The following is a 19,663-nucleotide window of genomic DNA, read 5'->3' on the forward strand; positions in this document are numbered from 1 at the left end:
CCGTTGCCAACTAGTTACTGAATGGCATTGGGAGTAATCTTAGAGCAGTTCTGTCTAATGTTACAGGCCAACAAAGGAATCAACAGTGGACAAAAATAAAGTGGAGCAAAAAGACAAAGTAAAATAGGGTAGCTTTTTTTGGGTCCAACAAAGGTGAATGCATAATGGACAAGTAGTCATGTGAAGTTAGCCAAAAGTGCAGTAAACGCTTTTCCTGTGATCAGGGCATTTCTTTAGAGGGAGCTATGATAACTAGAGTTATGGCCTTCTACATTGAGTTAAGCTAACCAGGACTGGAAAACTCATGCTGTAGACCTTCCTGCATAACTGACAAAAATTATGACAAAATTGAATCACACCAAAACTGAGGGGGTTGGGAAATACACCACCACTTACAAAGGGGGAAATCAAAAATCAAAAACAAACAGGGCTGTTTAAATTAAATCCCGTCCTGTCCGTAACACAGTTAACCTATTTAAGACTATGAGGACTTCATTAAGGCCTACTGAACGGTATCCAACAACCTACAATACTTTATACTGTTATCAAGTCACCTCTAAGTGTATCCTACTCTAAGATAAATAGACCCAGATCCTGTACCTTAACATCACACGCACCTTGGTTGTGTAACCCTTAATACCCTTACCTAACAAAAGCCTAGCAATCTCAGTTTTGAATTTTTCAATTGGGCCCCGAGCCTCAATAGCTTTATGGTGGAGTGAGTTCCAGATTACCACTATCCTTTGTGTGAATAACTGCTGGATGCAACATTGTGTGTTTGCTTATTATTGGCAGAGATCCAGGGTAAAATCTCTGCCCATGTTTGTGTTCGACTCTACCAATGTATCTCTCATGTATCTGTGATAACAAGCAGACTGTTTGCCCATGAACACAGGTATTTTCTCTTCTCAGCCAGCTTTCACATCTAAACCTATCCAACATAAGGCCTATGCAACCAGGGTAGTCACTATCAATTGACCTATAAACGGCATTTGCCCTTGTTCTATTATCATATCATTGGTTAGCTGCAAAATTAAATCACTGTTTTGAGTTTGAGCAACTAATATTAAAACTAATTGAGCAACAATCAGCTAATGGCCAGCCAGTGTGAAACATGCACTGCAGCACTCAGCGCTGCCGGGGTGGAGATGGGAGGAGCACGAGCACGGAGGTTTGCGCGGGTGTGCGCAGTAAAAGCTCCCCTAGGGCACAGAGCTGCCCCAGGGAGCTGAAGATTATCCAAATAAAAAAATAAAGATATTAAAAATTTTTAAAACGTGTCCCCTCATGTGACTCTGTCACATGAGCAGGGACATGTTAGAGATGAGCGCTAAGAGGTTTTTTTCCCCCAATCGCTGGCCGAAGCCTCATCCCACCCACGGATGAGGTTTCGCCAAAAATGCAAAGCCCGCCGCCAACTAAATGGTTGGACGGGCAGTAAAAATTTTCAGTTAATTACTTCATTAAGGGCCTTTGCAGGCCGCTTAATTGTCGGCGGGCGGGCTGCCGCCTCACTCGTGTGCCAGCCAACCGAAATATCGCGCGAGTGCGCGATGACGTCGAGATGCTCGCCCGACGTCACTGCGCGTCATTTGACGCTCGTTCAGGTCGGGTGCCACCCGCCCAGCAGGCATGATATTCTGCCCCTATAGTTAATGTGATGGGATGTGTCATTGCAACTTGCTAAAGGCATTGTCAGCCACATAAGCAAAAAGATTTTTATGTTTAAGGCACATAAATAATGTGCTACTAACTCAGCAATTTCAGAAAGATAGAACTCTAATAATTCGGGGATCTTGAAGGATCCTTTCACAGACACTCAAGGGTGTAGGATATATTTTAAAAATGTACACTGTGAAAGGGAAGATAAAAGTATTACCTAAAATGTTGCATCACTAACAAACTACAAATTGCTTTTAGATGGCGCCTTTAATGCAGCATAGCGCCTCAAGTGGCTTCACAGAAGAGTATTCAGACAAAACTTGACACCAAGCCAAAGAAAGGGATATCAGGATGGGTGACATAAAGGTTGGTCAGAGGTAGATTTAAGGAAGATCATAGAGGAGTAGATAGGAGTGGAGAAGTGGAGAGGTTTAGGGAAGGAATTCCAGAACTTAGGGTCTAGATGACTGAAGTCATGCCCACCAATGGTGGGGCAAATAGTGGGTGATCCACACAAAATCAGAGATTGAGGAGTTCTGCTAAGGTTGTAAGGTTGGGTGAAGTTACAGATAAAGCGAGGGCCGACGCTATGGAGGGATCAGATGTCATTTTGATTAGAGCTATTTGAATCACAGCAGTAATTATGAATTATCCTCATGGGAGCCCTAAGTGCCTATCTTGTGTGCTCATTTACTTGTCTTAGTGCCGGAATGAAGTCTTTCCTCAGTGGCTACAGCTTGGGAGGTGGAAGGCTGCTGAGTGTCCATTGAGGACACTTCAGATGGCCGTGCTGGGTGAGTCCGAGCAGCTGTGGGCCTTGGGAGATCAGCTGCAGGCTGCAATATCTCAATTTGGGCCGAGGCAACCTGGCCCATCTGGCTGGCAGTCACTAAGAAAGCCATGGGCTAGCGGAGAAGATGGCATTCTATAATAGATGCTTCTCCCATGGAGCAAAACCTGCTCTCCTGGGACTAGGCCTCCACACTCCTGCGACCCTGCACACGAACAGAGTGCAAGTGCGACGTCACGTTTTTGAAGCTACTGACAACAGTGGGCCCCCAAGGTCAATATGGCAGCCATCTAAGTTTCCATGGTATCCGTGAGATTTATCAGGAGAGGCACCATGATGCTGAGTGTCGTTGCCATTTTGATGTGGCTGTATGCTCACATTAGGCAGGATGGTCTCCATGCTCTGTACAAAGCCTTGGCACAATTGTTACAGCTAGATCCCCCCATGCTCTGTGAAGTTGTGTGCAAGCTTACTGACTGGCTCCTCAATGCCCTTCACATTTCCTGGGCCTGAATTTTACCTTTGGCGGGCACAAGTGATTGGCGGGCCCGGGAGTGGCCGGGAAATGGACTACCGAGCGCAATCGGCGACAGGCCGCGATTTCTCCCAGCCAGCCAACATGAAACGCACGCTGAAAAGCTCAGCGCTGCCAGGGTGTGGGGTGGGAAGAGGGCCGGTGATGACATCACCGCAGGCGTGGTTAAGCACTGCGAGAGAGCTCCCTGAAGGCAGCCGCCTCAGGGAGCTGCAGACCTTCAAATGATGAAATAAAAGTTTAAAAAGCTACAAAAAAATGTCCATGCATCACAATCAATCACCTGAAAATATATCACGTAAAAATGCTGTCCACGGATATTTAATTTAATTTTATTTCATAATGGAGATCTTATCCTGCCCTTGGATGAAGTTTGATGAAAAATGTAATGGCCGCCTGGCCGATTCGCTCGTTCGCCAACCGTGAGGCTGGACAGGCCACGAAAAATTGGAGACCATAGCGTCGTTAGTGGGCTTAGTTGCCCTCTTAATTGTCGGCAGGTGTGCTTCCGACTTTTGCGTGCGCCCGCCAAGCGAAATATTGCACGAGTGCGTGATGATGTCGGGACACTTGCCTGATGTCATTTCGCGCAATTTTACGCCCGATCGGGTCGGTCTCGCGCCCGCCCACAGGATGTAAAATTCTGCCCCTGGTATGTTTCCATCAGCCTAGTTCAGTAGCCTGAGCCTTCAAAGTTCCTGAATCCTATGCAGCAGATGTTAGGAGCCTTTGCCCTCAAACAAGTTAGCACCTCTGATGTTCCATCCCTCTGCTCTAGTTCCTCCACATTTGTGCCCAGTATCAGGGAGATATAATAATGTCCATACCTTTATTGGAATTTATTGTAAAGTAAAGTAATAGTGGGATGTGTCGATATGTGTTTGTGTGTGTGTGTGTGTGAGACTTAATTGCATTAGAGGCAGCTAGTCTGGGTGCTTTGATGTAAGAAGAGAAGTTAGGTTTGAAATGTTAATTAGGTAAACATGGGGAAGTTTTAGAATGTGAAGTGTAAAGGGGGGAAATTTGCATTTTTAAACAAACTAGTGTGGCTTGAATTCAAAAATGGGGGTGTAATGTATACCTAGCCAGCAGAAGTAGTAAGAAGTAGTGTGTTTATTTATTTTTCCTAAAGATTACTGGTAAAATTTGGTGCTATGAGGGATTTTTATTATCAGGAAGGTAAAGTCCAAAGACATAGTGAAACAATGTGTATTTGCATTCGAAGGGGAAAATATGTATAAGGGAGTGAAGGCTGTGCGTAAGGGAAGGCAGTCTAAGATTCAACAAGTGTGAAATGCCTTCAGCCTGTGTGTACCAAACTGCTGCCTCCAGGGACTGAAGTTAAGAGAACTCACTTTGAATTTGACTGTTCAGGGTATTGTTTAATTTGCCTGGGTCTTTTAAAAACATGTGTCTTACTGTTGCCTTAATGGAAGTGTTACTCGGAGTCAGATGAGATAGGGGGTTTAGAAGTTAGAAGTTATCATAGTAGTAATTTATAGATCTATATATGTATTTAAAGTCATGTCTTCTATTAATAAATGTTTAATCTAGTTTTGTAAAAACCTATAAGACTTGGTGGTCTTATTGCTATTGAATTCAAAGCACACATCCCAAAATTTATACAAATTGCAAAACAAGTTGTGGCAATTGTTTCAAGCTTCCCTTTGGGATTTGAACAACTCAGCATTTACCATCGGCTATGCCATAACACCAGTGATTCACCATGTGAAGGCCTGTTCTCTAGCTCACCTCCAAAGTATGCACTGTGTCAGTATCTGAGCTGTTGCAAAGGTGAGATCGAGTGATGTTGAATCATCAAGAAGGTCAGCCTCCTCTTCCTGAAGCAGCAGATGTATGCCCACCCCTTCAGCCCCTGAAATGAAAGCGAGTCACTAGAGTTAGCTTTTAGTGCAAAAGGAGAGCAGAGGAAGAAGCGGCTGGTGAAAGTATCAGCAGTTTGTCATGCAGAGTGTTTAGGATGAGGTAGAAGAAGGGAAAAAGAGGATAAGGTGTAAATAAATCTTGTGAGCTGTCTCCTCCATGTAAGCCTTGACTATGATTCTGCCCTTGCATGCATGGTACAGTGATGGAAGGAATGTGAAAGGAAGCAAGGGAGGGGTGTCATATGTGTTGTGAGGGTAGAACTGCTGGAGGTGTGAGCAGAGAGTAAGAGTGCAGTTTTGTTATCTGGACAACTCTAATGAGGTTATTGAACTTCTTTTGGCATCACAGCCATATGCTGGGACCTAAGGATGACTCTGTGCTGTCTTCACACTGGTGGCAGAGTTATTGCCTGGACGGCTTTCTGCCCTCTGGGTGTGGTGGGGGGTAAAGTGGAATTTCCTCCTCATGTCCAATGGCTGGACGAGGGCCACCAGAAGATCATCAGAGAACTGGGGGACACAATCTAATGACCCGGCAGCCAGTTCTCTCCTTATAACAATTTCTCCGTTGTTTGCAGCCAGAGTATCTTCCCTTTAGTGATGTCAGAGCCATCGAGCGGAATCATCCCAGCTTTGCACAAAGCGTGATAGCGGGTGGGAAAAATGACATATTTCCCGCTGGCTGCAATGGCGGCTTTTTACGCCATATTATCCCAACCTGCTGCATTAATTATGCGTTATTGGGATACACATATCATTATAAGGCCAGCCCGCTGGACTTATACCCTGCCCCACCCCCGCTGGATTGTCCACCCACGTAAGCGGGAAAACACGCTGACGTGTTTCACAACAGCATATATAAGGCGTCCATTTGGCGGGCTGCACTTCACTCGAGACTTCAAGGTTTGTTTGCCGACCTTGCTTCAGTCAGCACTTGCAGTCATCAGCGCCAGGCTTCACAGGCAGCACCACATCACTTTTAGGTTTCGATGGTGGACGGGCTCCGATTTGTCTGCCACGCCGTCACCTCGCCACTTCAACACGCCAGGCAACACATTTAAAGTACAGCCACACTCAGAGCTTCTAGTCCAGGACTGCAGCAAAGAAGACATGGCCCCGAAAGGCAAGACATTTACAGCCCTCGAGTGCCTTTTGGATGCTGTGGAGGCCCACTGTGACGTCCTCTACCCCAGCTCTGGCTGCAGGAGGGGCAGCTACATTACCTCACTGGCTTGGTAGGTGATGGCAGGGGCGATCAGTACCAATGCTGCACCGAAGAGGTTGGCCAATGCGGATAGAGGATGAATGATCTCATCCGTGCAGCCAGAGTATGGCAACCTTCTCATCGCTCTGAACTCTCACTCTCAAGCCCATCACATATTCACTGGTATCTCACTCACTGCCAGCTCAAGGGACATCACCACCCATTCTCACACACATGTCCCCACATGTCCATCTGGCCTCATCTCCTCTGGAGACTGCCTCCTCAGCCCTCACCATATTGAGGCCACTTGCACAGATCAACATGTGCCCCTTCACACACCCAGGGTTACCCTCCTTCCCCAGTACAGCTCTCGTCCTGCAGCCTCTTCCCTTGCCTGAGGCCACTTCTCCCCCTTCCCAAGCAAGCCCTAGCCCTGCAGCTGTTGAAAAGCCACCCACATATGGCTGATCTGGTAGGTAGAGACCTGCACTGTGAGCCCTCCTAAAAGCGATATGGTGCTGTCTGTGAAGCCTGGCGCTGATGACTGCGAGTTCTGACCGAAGCAAGGTAGGTAAACAAACCTTGAAGTCCCGAGTGAAGTGCAGCCCGTCAAATGCACACCTCATATATGCAGTTGTGAAACACGTCAGTGTGTTTTCCCGCTTACGTGGATGGACGATCCAGCGGGGGTTGGGGAGGGGGGGATTAAGTCTGGTGGGCTGGCCATATAATGATATACAGACATATTACAATGAGGTTCCCAACGTCTGATGGTGGGGAACGTGACCACCATCAACGGGCTGAGCCGTCGATCACAAACTGGTTTCACAACTGTGAAACCGATTTGTGGCCTTCTCGCTATATTGTCCACTCACGCCAACGAACACGCCCATTGCCAGCGGGCACGGAAAATCCTGGCTGCTGCTCCTCACCACACCCTTAGCACCCCAACCCCACACAAGTGTGTGCAGCCAATGAATAGTGCTGGCAATATACATGACTCTTGATAATTAGCACACTGCACAAATATTTTTCCTCCCTAGGACAACACTAACAGGTGGGTGGAAAGCATGGCCCAGCCCCGGCACCCACTATCCTGGACATAATCAAACTGAATAACCTTTTCAGTACTGCAAACCTCCCGGGTTCAGCTTGCTCCCATCTCAAGGGATTGCCCTCAACATGTGATTTGAATGAGATATGTAGTGTGTTAAATTCTGAAATTGGTGACAGAAAATTATCCATTAACTGCTTCTGCTTCTCAGTACTCTCGCTTTCCATCTATGCTCTTTGCCAAGTAGCGTCTCGGTGAATGTGTAGTTAAAATGATACTGTCAAAAGTAGAATTGTTCCCAGAAGAACCTAGATGATCCCATGGAAGCTTTAGCCACTGGAAAAATGTGGAAGACCAACTAATTTGTTCTGAAACCTGTGGTTTTATGGATGTACATGCCATATGCCAAAGCACACAAATATAGTTTAGCGTGCAGATTGTTGAGAAAAGAGGGATTTCAGCACAGCAGAGTATCCCATTCAAAGTTGCAGCACCATAAAAGGTAATGATGGCTACTGAAGTTAATTAACTGTAATTAATCTTCCTTGTCTCTCCACAGGGCTGAATTTTGTTTTGCAACAGCACTGACCTAGCTGTGTAATTGCTCTTCCCAATAGTGGAGCAGTGATTTTCAACTCCTCTCCGCCTCCAGTGTTTACACTTGAAATTTGAGCAATTACTCTTCAATGTTAACAAAGGACAAGTCTTTTCAATTTTTCTGAATTCCTTTTATGATCAATTTTCCATTTTAGCAGAAAGACATTTTTACCCAGATATAGTGTCTCAGTTCAAACCCAATCCAGACAATGGGGATGAATTTATCATTAAAAATTGACAAGTAGGGTTTAAAACTAGTCAAACACTGGCTAAAGAATAGAAAACAGCGGGTAGTGATAAATCACCATCCTACGTCTGGCCTATTCACTTTAGAGTTCCACAGCAGTGCGTTCTGCATCCTCTGATGCCCCATTCATAAACAACATAGATACTTCACGTAATGTTACAAACATTTCTGACATCAAACATCAAACTAAGCTGCCAGACACCCAGTGATGCACTTTGGTGTATGGGACATGAAATTTGCAGAATGGAAGGACATCATTGCCAAAGGCAGAAAATGAAAAAGATGTTGCTGGAATTAATGTTCACTAAAAGTATTCATTAAGTGCAAGGTTATTCAAGTCTTGGAATATATCTCAAGTATATTTGATTACATCTTCAAGCAGTTATTACACCCCTATTTAAACTGTTAATAGGACAACAAGTGGAGTTTGACTTTATTTATTTATGAGATGTGAGTGTCATTTCAAGGTCGGCATTTGTTGCCCATCCTTAATTGCCTTTGAGAAGGCGGTGGTGAGTCACCTTCTTGAACCACTGAAGTTCATTTACTGTATACACACTTACAGTGCTGTTTGGAGGGGAGTTCAGCTTTTTGATCCACCCCCCCCCCACCATCACTCACCTGTGGCCTGGGATGCAGCAACGATCCTCACCAGTGGCACTGCCATTCAATAGAGCTACCTATGTTTGGCTGGCAGCTGTAGGTGGGTGGGACTTCTGCTCCCGGGCTCCTTGATCCCAGATAAGGCCCACCACTGTCCAGTTAAGTGCCTAAGTGGCAATTACATCAATGGGCCTTCCCTAAAAAGCGGCATGGGTCTCCCGCCAGCGACACCCCTGTCGCCCCCATTTAATCCAGCCCTTTATCTCTGCCAGAAAACCAACAAATATGTTTCATGAGGGCTGAATTTACTGGAGACAGTGCTTCCGCCCCCTTGCTTAAAAGTCATGGGTGGGCCTGCCTTCACTTGGCCAATGACCCTTTGATTGGCTAAAGGCTGGATGTTCGCCTCTCACCAAGAGGAAATCCCAGCTCTGAGAACTGTCAGCCTATTGGGGGCCGGCAGCTCATGTTCTAGTAGCACCACCGGGAGAGGTGGCCACTGCTGAGACTGCAGCAAGGTCAAGGGGAATGCAAGGCATTAGAGCCAGTATGAAAAGTGAGTCTGGGGTCACGCCAGCGCCAGGCTGGCAGGGTTTGGCAAGTGGGTGAGGGGGGCATGGTGGAAAGGGCAAGGTGGAAACACGGGGTGGGTGGGGAGGGTGGCTTGCAGGTTGGGAGGGCCATTCTGATAGGCCTGGGGTACCTATTAAGGAGCCCCTCCACCCCCAGCCTGGCACCAAGGTTCACCACATTTCACTGGTGACCAAGCATGGAGCCCTCCTGCTGCAGGTAAAACAGCGGGAGAAGTCCCTAGGCCATTTAAAGGCCTCAAATGGCCCATGGACGGACCAACTAACACCTCCCCCACCGCTGTTAAAACACCCATGGGGTAGGCGGGTGGGCAGGTGCTGCTGGATTGACATCACCATACCCAGTGGGAGATGAGACATACAATTCAGCCCTCTGAGTTAAGGGGCAGCAGGTACTATAGGCACACACCTTCTGTGGTGTATTTAAAATGGTACAAGTTGCGAATTCCAGTAATGCCAGACACAAAATAACCAAAATACATAATAATACCAGCTTTATAAACATCTATTCAGATAAGGCAACTTAATGTATCACAATCATATGATTTTGTTTAAACTTGTATAAGAGAACAGCCCTGTCAGTGGCTTTCGAATTTGAATTTCAGCAAAAATGAAGTCTTTATTACTTTTGTTCTAAGACAAAGGTGTCTTAGTATTTTAGTTCATGAACTGCATAAAAGCATACTGTGGAGCTATGGAGGGAAAATAAAACGTTTAAATCCATGTTTGAATACATTTGCATATGTTTCAAGTTATTGACACTAACTGATTTCGATATTCAGATTTAGGAGTTAGCAGTGCTGAGATTAACCCTTTCCAGCCCTCCAGGTCCACAATATTAAAACCAGCAAATGAGAAATCTAAAATCAAATTTTGACTGAGTTGCCTGGATTTGAGAGCCAGATCGGTGGGGCTTTGGGGCTATAAATGGTTCATAGGCTTCAGACTGAACCCTCCACACCCTCATTCTGCCTCCATTCTAGTGTCACTTTGATGTTAGTGTATTTGAGGAGCCCTTTGCTTGGGTGCAAAAGACCCAACCCGTTTCAATAGCATAGGCATGCGTAAATTGTGCTGGTCTTTTGCACCAGGTAAATAATCTCTGTAATAACTGCTGGCTATGGTATGGTATGACATATTACTTTTCCCCCTGGCTCCTAGACATACTGTCCAGTAAGGCTCTCCTCTGATTTTCAGTGTTGAAATCAAAACATTGCATAATCCCCTAATCTAATTCACTCTTTACCATCATGTCAAAACTATGAAACTCCTTGCTGTTCTTATTTTCCCTTCCGTAGGATTTTAGAACCCAAAGTTTGCATAGTCTGATTATCTGTTGATATAATTCATGGCCTCTTTTCGTGCCTGGGTAGTTTCCTGCACTGTGGAGCTTCGACCTTCAAATAGGTTTCTCAGTTCAAAAAGGGCAGCTTATTAGTTCTGCTCTACAATATGTCACATCTTTCTCTTTGAGTAATGCTAAACTGTTAAGTTTATCTTCCTGCTCATGCGTTATATAATTAGGACAATGAAGATATCCATCTACTGTAAGAAAAACTTAATACATGATTGAAAACCGCAGCGTGTGGAACCTGTCCCATATGCAAAGCCATTAGTTGTTGGCTATGGGGCCTTCCTTGTTCCTGTAGACAGCCATTTCCTTTTGAATATCCTCTGTCTATCACACTACTGACCACAGCTTCTCATAGACTACACACAGTGTATTATGCACGCAACTTTCTTGCTTCAGAAAAACCCATAGTTCTACAAAAAAACGATGTATGTTTGCAGTTTGTGAGAAATATAGCTGGTATTTGGTTGAACATATTATTCTTTGATTTTCTTTCTCGCCATATGTTACAACATCTAAGAATGGAACCATTCATTTCTAATGACCCGTTTGACAGCTAACAGAATGCCTCTTGCTTTTTCAAGCCCTTGTTATCAGGTCCAGTTGTTAAGTAAATGAAAAGAAATGTCTTTTGACACAAATTAATGGGGCTGACATGCCAGCTCGGTGAATAAAAATTGACATTCACTGACAGAACCTGTTCTTACTGAAATGACTCAAGTCTGATATTTTCCTGCTTAAAACCATCTTAAATAACTCAAGAGAAGGGTCTTTTCAGTTCTTTGCTGCGACGAATTGTGCAACCTTCTTGTTCCCACATTACATGTACATTCTTATTGTGTACAATGAAAGTGATGTACAATTTTGCTTCAGTAATGCAGTCACCAGCCCATAGATCAGGTTTTCATGCAAATATTCAACAACTCAGCAGTTATATTGCGGTGTATAAATGTGCTAATAACATAGGCACAAATATATGCCCACTAATCCTATCAAGCTTTTTTGCTCTGAACTTATATTACTAATAAGTAACTGCAGAGGGTTTTGTCTATGAGTGAAGAGCACTTAGTGTAAAACTGAAAACCCTTGCTCTAATATGCACACAGAAAAATAGCTATTTTATGTTGTGCATTCTGAAAAAGTATTCTTATTAAGATGAAGGATGGGTTAGTAAGTCAACTTCTGATGACCAGTTCTGAAATACTTGTTTTTCCTTTTTATTGCTTAATGTTAACTTCCAGAATTCCCAGACCATATAGCTGTAGAGCAAATCTTCCATTACTGAGCCCCATAAATATCCTGTGTTGTCTTTTTAAATTCCCACAATGATTACAGGTTGCATTGATGACAAAGGTGTAAATGATGGATGCTCTTTTCATCCTAAGTTAAAGTGGTCATTGTATAATGAAACCAGCTTTAAAGTCTTTAACCAAATGACAACTATAAATCAGAGAAGGAACTAATATGTACTGATGCCGCGGAATTATGGTATGTAAAAGAATGGTAAAACAGGTAATAGAAATGTAACTGGGCAGTATGCTAAGAACAAACTTCAGGGGCAGAATTCTCTGGTCGGCGAGTGGAGGTGGGGCCCGCTCACCGATGCTTAAAATGATGCACGGTGATGTTGGGCATGTGTCCTGACCTCACCGCGCGTCATTTAGATTGTCAGTTCGGCGGGCCCGCTGAACTGTCAAAGGCCTATTAAGGCCATTTAAATAGTCGTTCACTCAATTAAATGAGCTGCCCGAGCCCAGACGGCCTTCGCATTTCTCATGAAACTTCATGCACGGGCAGGATGAGGTTTCATGAAGTGTTTTAAAATGTAATAGAAATTTTTACATTAATCCTTTGACATGTCCCAGCTCATGTGACAGTGTCACATGAGGGGATATGTTTCAAAAGTTTTTTCCTTCCTTTATTTAAACTTACACATGTCAAACGAATCTCCCTGACCCTCAGGGAGATCTCTGCGCTCTTTTGCGCGCATGCTGGGGAAAACTTTTCCCCAGATTTACTTTCCAAACAAATGGTTGTGGATTTCAATCATAATGCTGTTTGTCAAAAGCTGACATACAGTACACTTTAGATAAAATATAGCAATCCATTCATAACTGGCTCTGTGTAGCTCATATATGACTCATTGACTGTATATACATAAAGCTGTTGTGTTTAGAAAAATTGCTTGTCAGAAAATATGTCAAGTTTCATTAAACTTAAGTTTAAGTGATAAACTTAAAACGAATGTCATTGATGGGGGTGTGAGTTTTCCAAAACAGAAATCCTGGCAAGAATTTTCTTGCCATCAATGGAAACTCTTTTAATCAAACATATCAATGTCCAGCATTATTCACCTTTTACTGTGCTTTAAATAAGTATTTATTGTAAATTGTTTGATCATCATTTTTTAGATTATCAAACTATGAAAGTTCTCAAAGATGTGCAATAACTCTCAAAAATGCCAGCGCTTCTGCAGAAAAGTCCCTTTGCTAATAAAATTTGAGAAGTTGAAGAGTTTTTCAGCAGCATACCAGCATTAATCAGATGGCAATGTCATGGCAACAAGGTCATTTAAAACATTTTATTTTAAGGATACAGATTTAGAATTTACCTTTAACAATATCATAGAAATCTTTAATGCATCCATATGACATTCCTTTGTTAAAACAGGCATTAATTGACACCTCTAGTCCGAAGCAAACTAAGGAATTTGATAAGGACGCTTTTGGCAACCACCATTCCTAGGCAAGTACCAGAAGAGTATATCAAAGTATTTCTGGAGTTTATTCAGTGAATAGTTGAATCATTATTCATTAGGGAGCATTAGTTCTTCAACAAAAATTCAGAATGCTTTGTAGTATACTAGCAATAGTAGGCAAATTAGCCTGTTTAAACAGTTAACATCTTGTGAGCTCATTTCAGCAAACTTCACAAGGTTCATTGACATTGTTGCATTATCGTCTAAATGCCTGAGAGAATAAATAACCATCTGGGAGATTGGTCGCTTAATGTCAAGCACCCCCATCACAAATTCCATTATTAAAAGGCACTAAATCAATCAAGTCCCACAATTTATTGCTCCAGTTATTTTAACAAATCTGGCTGTTAATCTCAAACATTTTGCAAAGACTGTCTGGTTACCCTGGCACTGAAGCGAACCTTATTACACATTGTACTATGCTTTGGCACCAGAGGCTGTCTCTTATGTTTTGAACACTGTGAGAAGGAAATACGAGATGTCATTCTTGTCTGTGTGTCTTTCCACTTTTTAAGCCAATCTTTTCAGTGCTGCTTATGGGCTTAAAATACAAGAATGTGTGACTGGGGTTCATTTAACTGTAATCTCCAAAGCATGTCAGGATCATCTGCATTACCTTTCCTGTGTACATTGGCAGCCACAGGAGCTCCTATTTAATATTCACACTTGCTGCACAGCAGTCCTGGTCAGTCGGGGAGGGTTACAGCTGAGGAAGTGAAGGCAGGAGGCTTTTGTTTTTAGAATATTTTGCCTATGGGAAAACCTATTTTCACCCAACAGCAATATAAATTACAAAGGAAAGGCACCTGCACACTAACCCAAACAGATGCAAAAATGATCATCTTTTCTTTTGGAAGCTCTGTTTTCTCAAGCGCAAAGGTATTATAATAAAAAGAATATCATTGATGGGGATGTGAGTTTTCCAAAACAGAAATCCTGACAAGTGAAAGGCCAGTTACAGGGAATACTGACACTTTCAGACAAGGGCAATACCCAATTAATCCTCCCGTCATAAGAAAACACAAAACAAGAAATGGATATTTGGCTCAAGTTTGTTCCTTTCACAGAGGATGTACAACCTATTCTATTATGGGCTCCATCCTGCCTATTTTGTCTGCTGAGGAAGAATTCTGTAAAGTGTCTCCCAATACCCCAAAAATAAGTAGAGCTAAGTCCATGATAGGTATCTTAACTGACATTCTACATTATTCAACCCTCACCCGTTATTTCCCATGGTATGAGATTTCCATGACCTCAGTGCCTAATCTACACAGTATCTATGGCCAGAATTGTTCCAGATTTGCATTTAAGTGCAGTGACGGTCGCGATGGTGGGTTTTCATGTCCCAAACCCGCCACATTAGTTTTGCATTCCCGGGAAACACGCTGTTTCGATGGTAAGCGGGCTCTCATTCGCCCGCCATGCCATCACCTCACCGCTTCATCAAGCCAAGCACCATATTTAAAGTCCAGCTATGCATACACATCTCAGTGCTTCCAGTCCATGAATAATGCAGGGACGATGTCAACGAAAGGCAAAAAGACTGCAGCCTCCAGGTTTAATGACGCATTACTGGAACGTCTTTGGGACGCCACGAAGGTCCGCCATGCTGTCCTCTACCCCCGCTCTGGTCACAGGATGGGCAGCGGCGTAACCAACCATTAGATGGGAGGCGGTGGTAGTGGTGATCAGTGCCAATGCTGCACAGAAGAGGTTGGCCATCCAAAGCAGATAGAGGATGAATGATCTCATCTGTGCTGCTAGGGTATGGCAGCCATCTCATCACTCTAAACTCACACACTCAAGCCCATCACACATTCAATGGCATCCCATTCACTGCCAGACCAAGAGGCATCGCCACCCATTCCCACACACATACCCCTACATGTCCATCTGGCCTCATCTCCTCTGGAGACTGCCTCCTCAGCTCTCACCATCTTCAGGCCACTTACATGGAACAACATGTGCCCCACACACACTCTGGGATACCCTCCTTCCTCAGTACAGCTCTCGTCCTGCAGCCTCTTCTCTTGCCTGAGGCCACTTCTCCCCCTTCCCTAGGCAAGCCTGAGCCCTGCAGCCATTGAAAAGCCACCCATACATGGCTGATCTGGTAGGTAGAGACCTGCTGTGAGCCCCCCCTATCAGTGAGGTGGTGCTGTCTGTGAAGCCTGGCGCTGATGACTGCGAGTGCTGACCGAAGTAAGGTAGGCCAATAAACCTCGAAGTCCCGAGTGAAATGCAGCCCGCCAAGCGCACGTCGCTTATGTGCAATTGTGAAACACGCCGACGTGGACGGGCGATCAAACGGGGGAGGGGGTGGCGGGCGGGGGGTGGGGGCTGGTGACAATTCTGGCGGGGCTGGCCTAATAATGATATGCAGATGTATTACAATGAGGTTCCCAATGTCCAATAGTGGGAAACACGGGCCACCATTGGCAGGCTGAGCGCACAATCGCGAATTGGTTTCACGAAGAGGTGAAACCGATCATGCCATATTGTCCACTCACGCCACTGAACATGCCCGACGCCAGCAGGCACTGAAAATCCTGGACTATATCTATCACTGTAAAAGTCAATCCCTTAGCAGAGTATTAATAGCCTTTGCTGGGATATTTTATCTATCCATTGCTATGAGAAAATAGGTGGCTTGTTTTAAAGCTGTTATTCTCTAAACCAGCAATATTTCATCAAAGTATATAAAAGCAGATATGACTCGAGAAAGGTGCATCTATGTATTTATTTACAAGGTATCTCACAGATTAACCCCAAACCATAACAGAGCAGGTTGTTGATTGGACATTCTAGGCTGGGGCCAGCTCACTGAAAGCACAATTTTCTATCTATTCAAATGAACTTGTTGAAATACCTCTTTCCTCACAGGGCATCTAAATTTTAAAAAAACTATTACAAAAAAGCACTCCAAAAGATCATCTTTCTCCGTGAAATTAACATTAACATGATTACAAAACGATAACAATCCATTCTTAGTTTAACAATGGTCAGTTGATTCGTACAAACAACAATTGGTTTGCATACAGAATAAATGTCAAAGAAGCTACCTCTTCCTTCCCACACAAGTTTTTCAACTGCACAAGTTCTGAAGAGTACTGTGGAATCTCCTGGTATGTGGCAGGTCTGGCCTCAGAGAAGAGACCTGACAGAAGTACTCTTTGGAATCATTGGTTGCGATAACCTTTGACCAAGGACTGTCAACATTGATCAAGAATAGCAATGTTCTTATCAGTAACTTCCCTTGATTCTGCTAAAGGTTCGGACACTTCTCCTTGAAAAATATATCCTTTTCCAAGAACATAATAAGTATTGGACAAAAATATATTGCACAGTCAAAATAAACACTGTAGGCGCCCCATATATCACAAGTTCACAGCTGAAGGAGGTCTGATAAAAGTTATTTTGGCATAAACTGTAAAATGCACAGTTCTGAGATGATATTTAAAAGATGTGACCATAATAGGAAAGACATAGTTAAATATTGAGTGGAGTTGGTATGAAATGTAGTTTTCTTTAGCTCACATGGTGGGTACATGGATTAGTCTTGAGAGGAAGACTGTTGGTGGATTGGCTCTGATGGAGCTGTGTGGTGATCCCATGGATGTATTAAAAAAATATGCTTACAACCAAAACCACGTGTTAACTACACCTATCAAGCAACCCTTTTATTATCCATTATATCTACTTGATATTGGAGATAGATTTTTAAAATTAATTCCTGGGATGTGGGTGTCGCTGGCTAGGCCATCATTTATTGCCCATCCTTAATTGTCCTTGAGAAGGTGATTTCAGAGGGCATTTAAGAATCAACCACATTGCTGTGGATCTGGAGCCACATGTAGGCCAGACCAGGCAAGGAGTGAACCAGATGGGTTTTTACAACAATCAATAACGGTTTCATGGCTGTCATTAGACTTTTAATTCCAGATTTTTATTGGTGGGATTTGAACCCAGGTCCCCAGAGAATTACTCTGGGTCTCTGAATCATTAGTCCGGTGACATTACCGCTACACCACTAAGTTTTCACCATTCTGAACAATTGGTAGCAAGTTCCTCCCAGTCACTAATGTCAATGCTGCCATGCTTCAAGGAGTGCTTCAGAGTGTCTTTGAGGCATTTTCTTTGTCATTCCCTGGAACGCTGGCCATTTAGGAGTTGAGAAAACAAGACCTGGCTGGGGAAAGGCTTTGAGTCCCAATGCCTTAATGATGAGGCAGAGCGTCGGCAGAGAAAGAAAGAAAGGGAAGCAAATCCTGCACTTTAGGTCCCACTATCTCATGGGACATCCTGCTCCCTGTCTACAAAGATATGTGGGTCAGACCCATGGCAGACCCTGAGTAGGTGTCATCCTCGAATCAAGACACAGCCGCTGGCGATGGCGATGACTATATGTTTCAAACGATGTTGCTCTAACTCTAAAAATGGCTGGTGGGCAAACAGAGGCAGATAAACTTAGAAAATAAAGAGAAAACAAATCATCAAAAATAAATGAGAGGATGTGGGCCAAAGAATAGGAAAGGCACACGGAACAGATGTACAACTATAGTAAATAACAGAGGGGAAAAGGAAAATTCTGATGAAAGGTCATTGACCTGAAATGTTGGCCAGAGTTTGACTGAGCTATATGGACTGAGTTTGGGAAGGGCCATAAAATGGCCCAGCGTCTTCCCACCACCAGGCCATTTTGCCAGTGGTTGGGAAGGTGGCTGACAGCCCTCCCACCCAGGATCCAATTGAACCACTTAAGTGGCTAATTAAGGGCCTCTTCCCACCTCCATTGGCATTTAACTAGAGGCTGGGGGGGGGGCCTCAACTGCAATGGGGAGACCACCAGATAAACTTGGGGTGGCCTCCTGGTGGGCACCAGGCAGCTGCCACTTAATTGGCTGCTGCCCAAAAATGCGGCCCCCGGGTCCTGCCACCCACTGAAATGGAGCCTTCCTCTACCATCCCCCACCCACCCTCCGCCCCGCCACCCTGCTTGTGACCCCAGCAGAGTTCCTCTTGATGAGACTGAAGCAACTCCTCTACTCCATCTGTGGCCAGGTCTTCAAATCTCTCCCCTCCAACTTGTTTTGGCAACTCAACAATCCTGGCCACTTCAGCATCCACATTGGTTTACTTTTAAAACCAGCCACATTGGCACATAATAGGAGTGTTAGCCTGTCCTTTGCAGCTTTAAAACCAAGAGCTGTCCTTTCTTCTTTGGGTATGTAAGTCCTATTTGGTATTTTCTTCCAGAACAGGCCAGTTAATTTATCGCGTTAAAGACCTGCTCTGCCTGGTAGTCTCTCCCCTCAATTCCTGCAGCGCTTTGGGAAACTCTCCTGCAGCTACATGGCCAGCTGATGTAGCCTCCCCCCCACCACCAACTTCACATTATGCAGCCCGAAACACTTTTTAAAGTGATCAAAGCATCTTGTACTGGCTGAGAGTTCTTTGAGAGGCAAAGGAGAGGTACATTCAGCACCACCTTCATTGTCATTATTATCACTAGTGACACCAGCACTACCCCCTTTACTACTTTTTATGCACTGGTACAATTCAACTGCTTTATTTCTAATGATTGGACCATTAACTGGGGTCCTCCTTTGATGTGGGTGCTCTATTCACACGTTTACTAACTTCTCCGTTTCCTCCAAGTGTGGATCTCTCCTATTTTCAAAAGTTAACCCGGCAGTACGACTACCAGAAACACTAACACCGGCCTTTATTTTTAATTCAGACTGCCTAATGTACCTGATTGTGGATTCATTGACAAAGTATTCCCTGGCTAACATGAGAGCATTTTTCAGTCTAAGGTTGTAACTTTTTGTGCAATTGTCATCACTTTCCTGGGCTGTTCTCTGCTTGGCTTTGACTCACTTATTTTTAGTAAAGTGCTGTACTGTACCTGTGATGTAAAATACTGATCAGGGGTTCATGTATCCTGTGAATCACAGCAAGCCATGTGCAGTTACTGACGACGCATGCCCAGTGAGCACTTCCTACTGGGGGAAATACACCACAGAAACCTATCTTCTAAATGCTGGTTTTTCTTTATTTCAGGACCAGTATATGTTTAGGTATAAACTTTTCATGTTTAAATCACGGACAGGTGAAGATTTGGGACCGCAATGGTCTTTTGCGCGGGTAAACAAATTTGCAAAAGAAGACGACGTGAACGGTGGGACTTTACTGTACTTTGCTTTTGTGGACAGACATAAAACTATTTATTTTGATTTAATGTTTATATTTATGATGTAGTAATGCTAATGTCTCGGATACATTGTTACTGTCACATTAAGTGATGTTAAGTTGTATAGCTTGAGAAATGAAATATTAAAAATATGTTTAATAAGTTCAAGGGTATAGAATTGCTGAGAAGTGCT

General features: G+C 43.9%; 1 protein-coding gene across 3 annotated transcripts in view; it reads right to left on the reverse strand.

Annotated features, from left to right (window-relative positions):
* col8a2 (collagen, type VIII, alpha 2) overlaps positions 1-19,663 on the reverse strand; it is a 419,777-nt gene that overhangs the window by 197,609 nt on the left and 202,505 nt on the right. The window contains exon 1 of one of the 3 annotated variants that reach the window (XM_078567145.1): positions 19,032-19,123. The exons of the other annotated variants lie outside the window; for them this stretch is intronic. The gene's annotated coding sequence lies outside the window, so the exon portion shown is untranslated. Of the gene's footprint in view, positions 1-19,031; positions 19,124-19,663 lie in introns of those variants that run through there. 3 annotated transcript variants of the gene reach the window in all.

This window comes from Cetorhinus maximus, chromosome 21, assembly GCF_964194155.1.
Source record: "Cetorhinus maximus chromosome 21, sCetMax3.hap1.1, whole genome shotgun sequence".
Taxonomy (NCBI): Eukaryota; Metazoa; Chordata; class Chondrichthyes; order Lamniformes; family Cetorhinidae; genus Cetorhinus; species Cetorhinus maximus.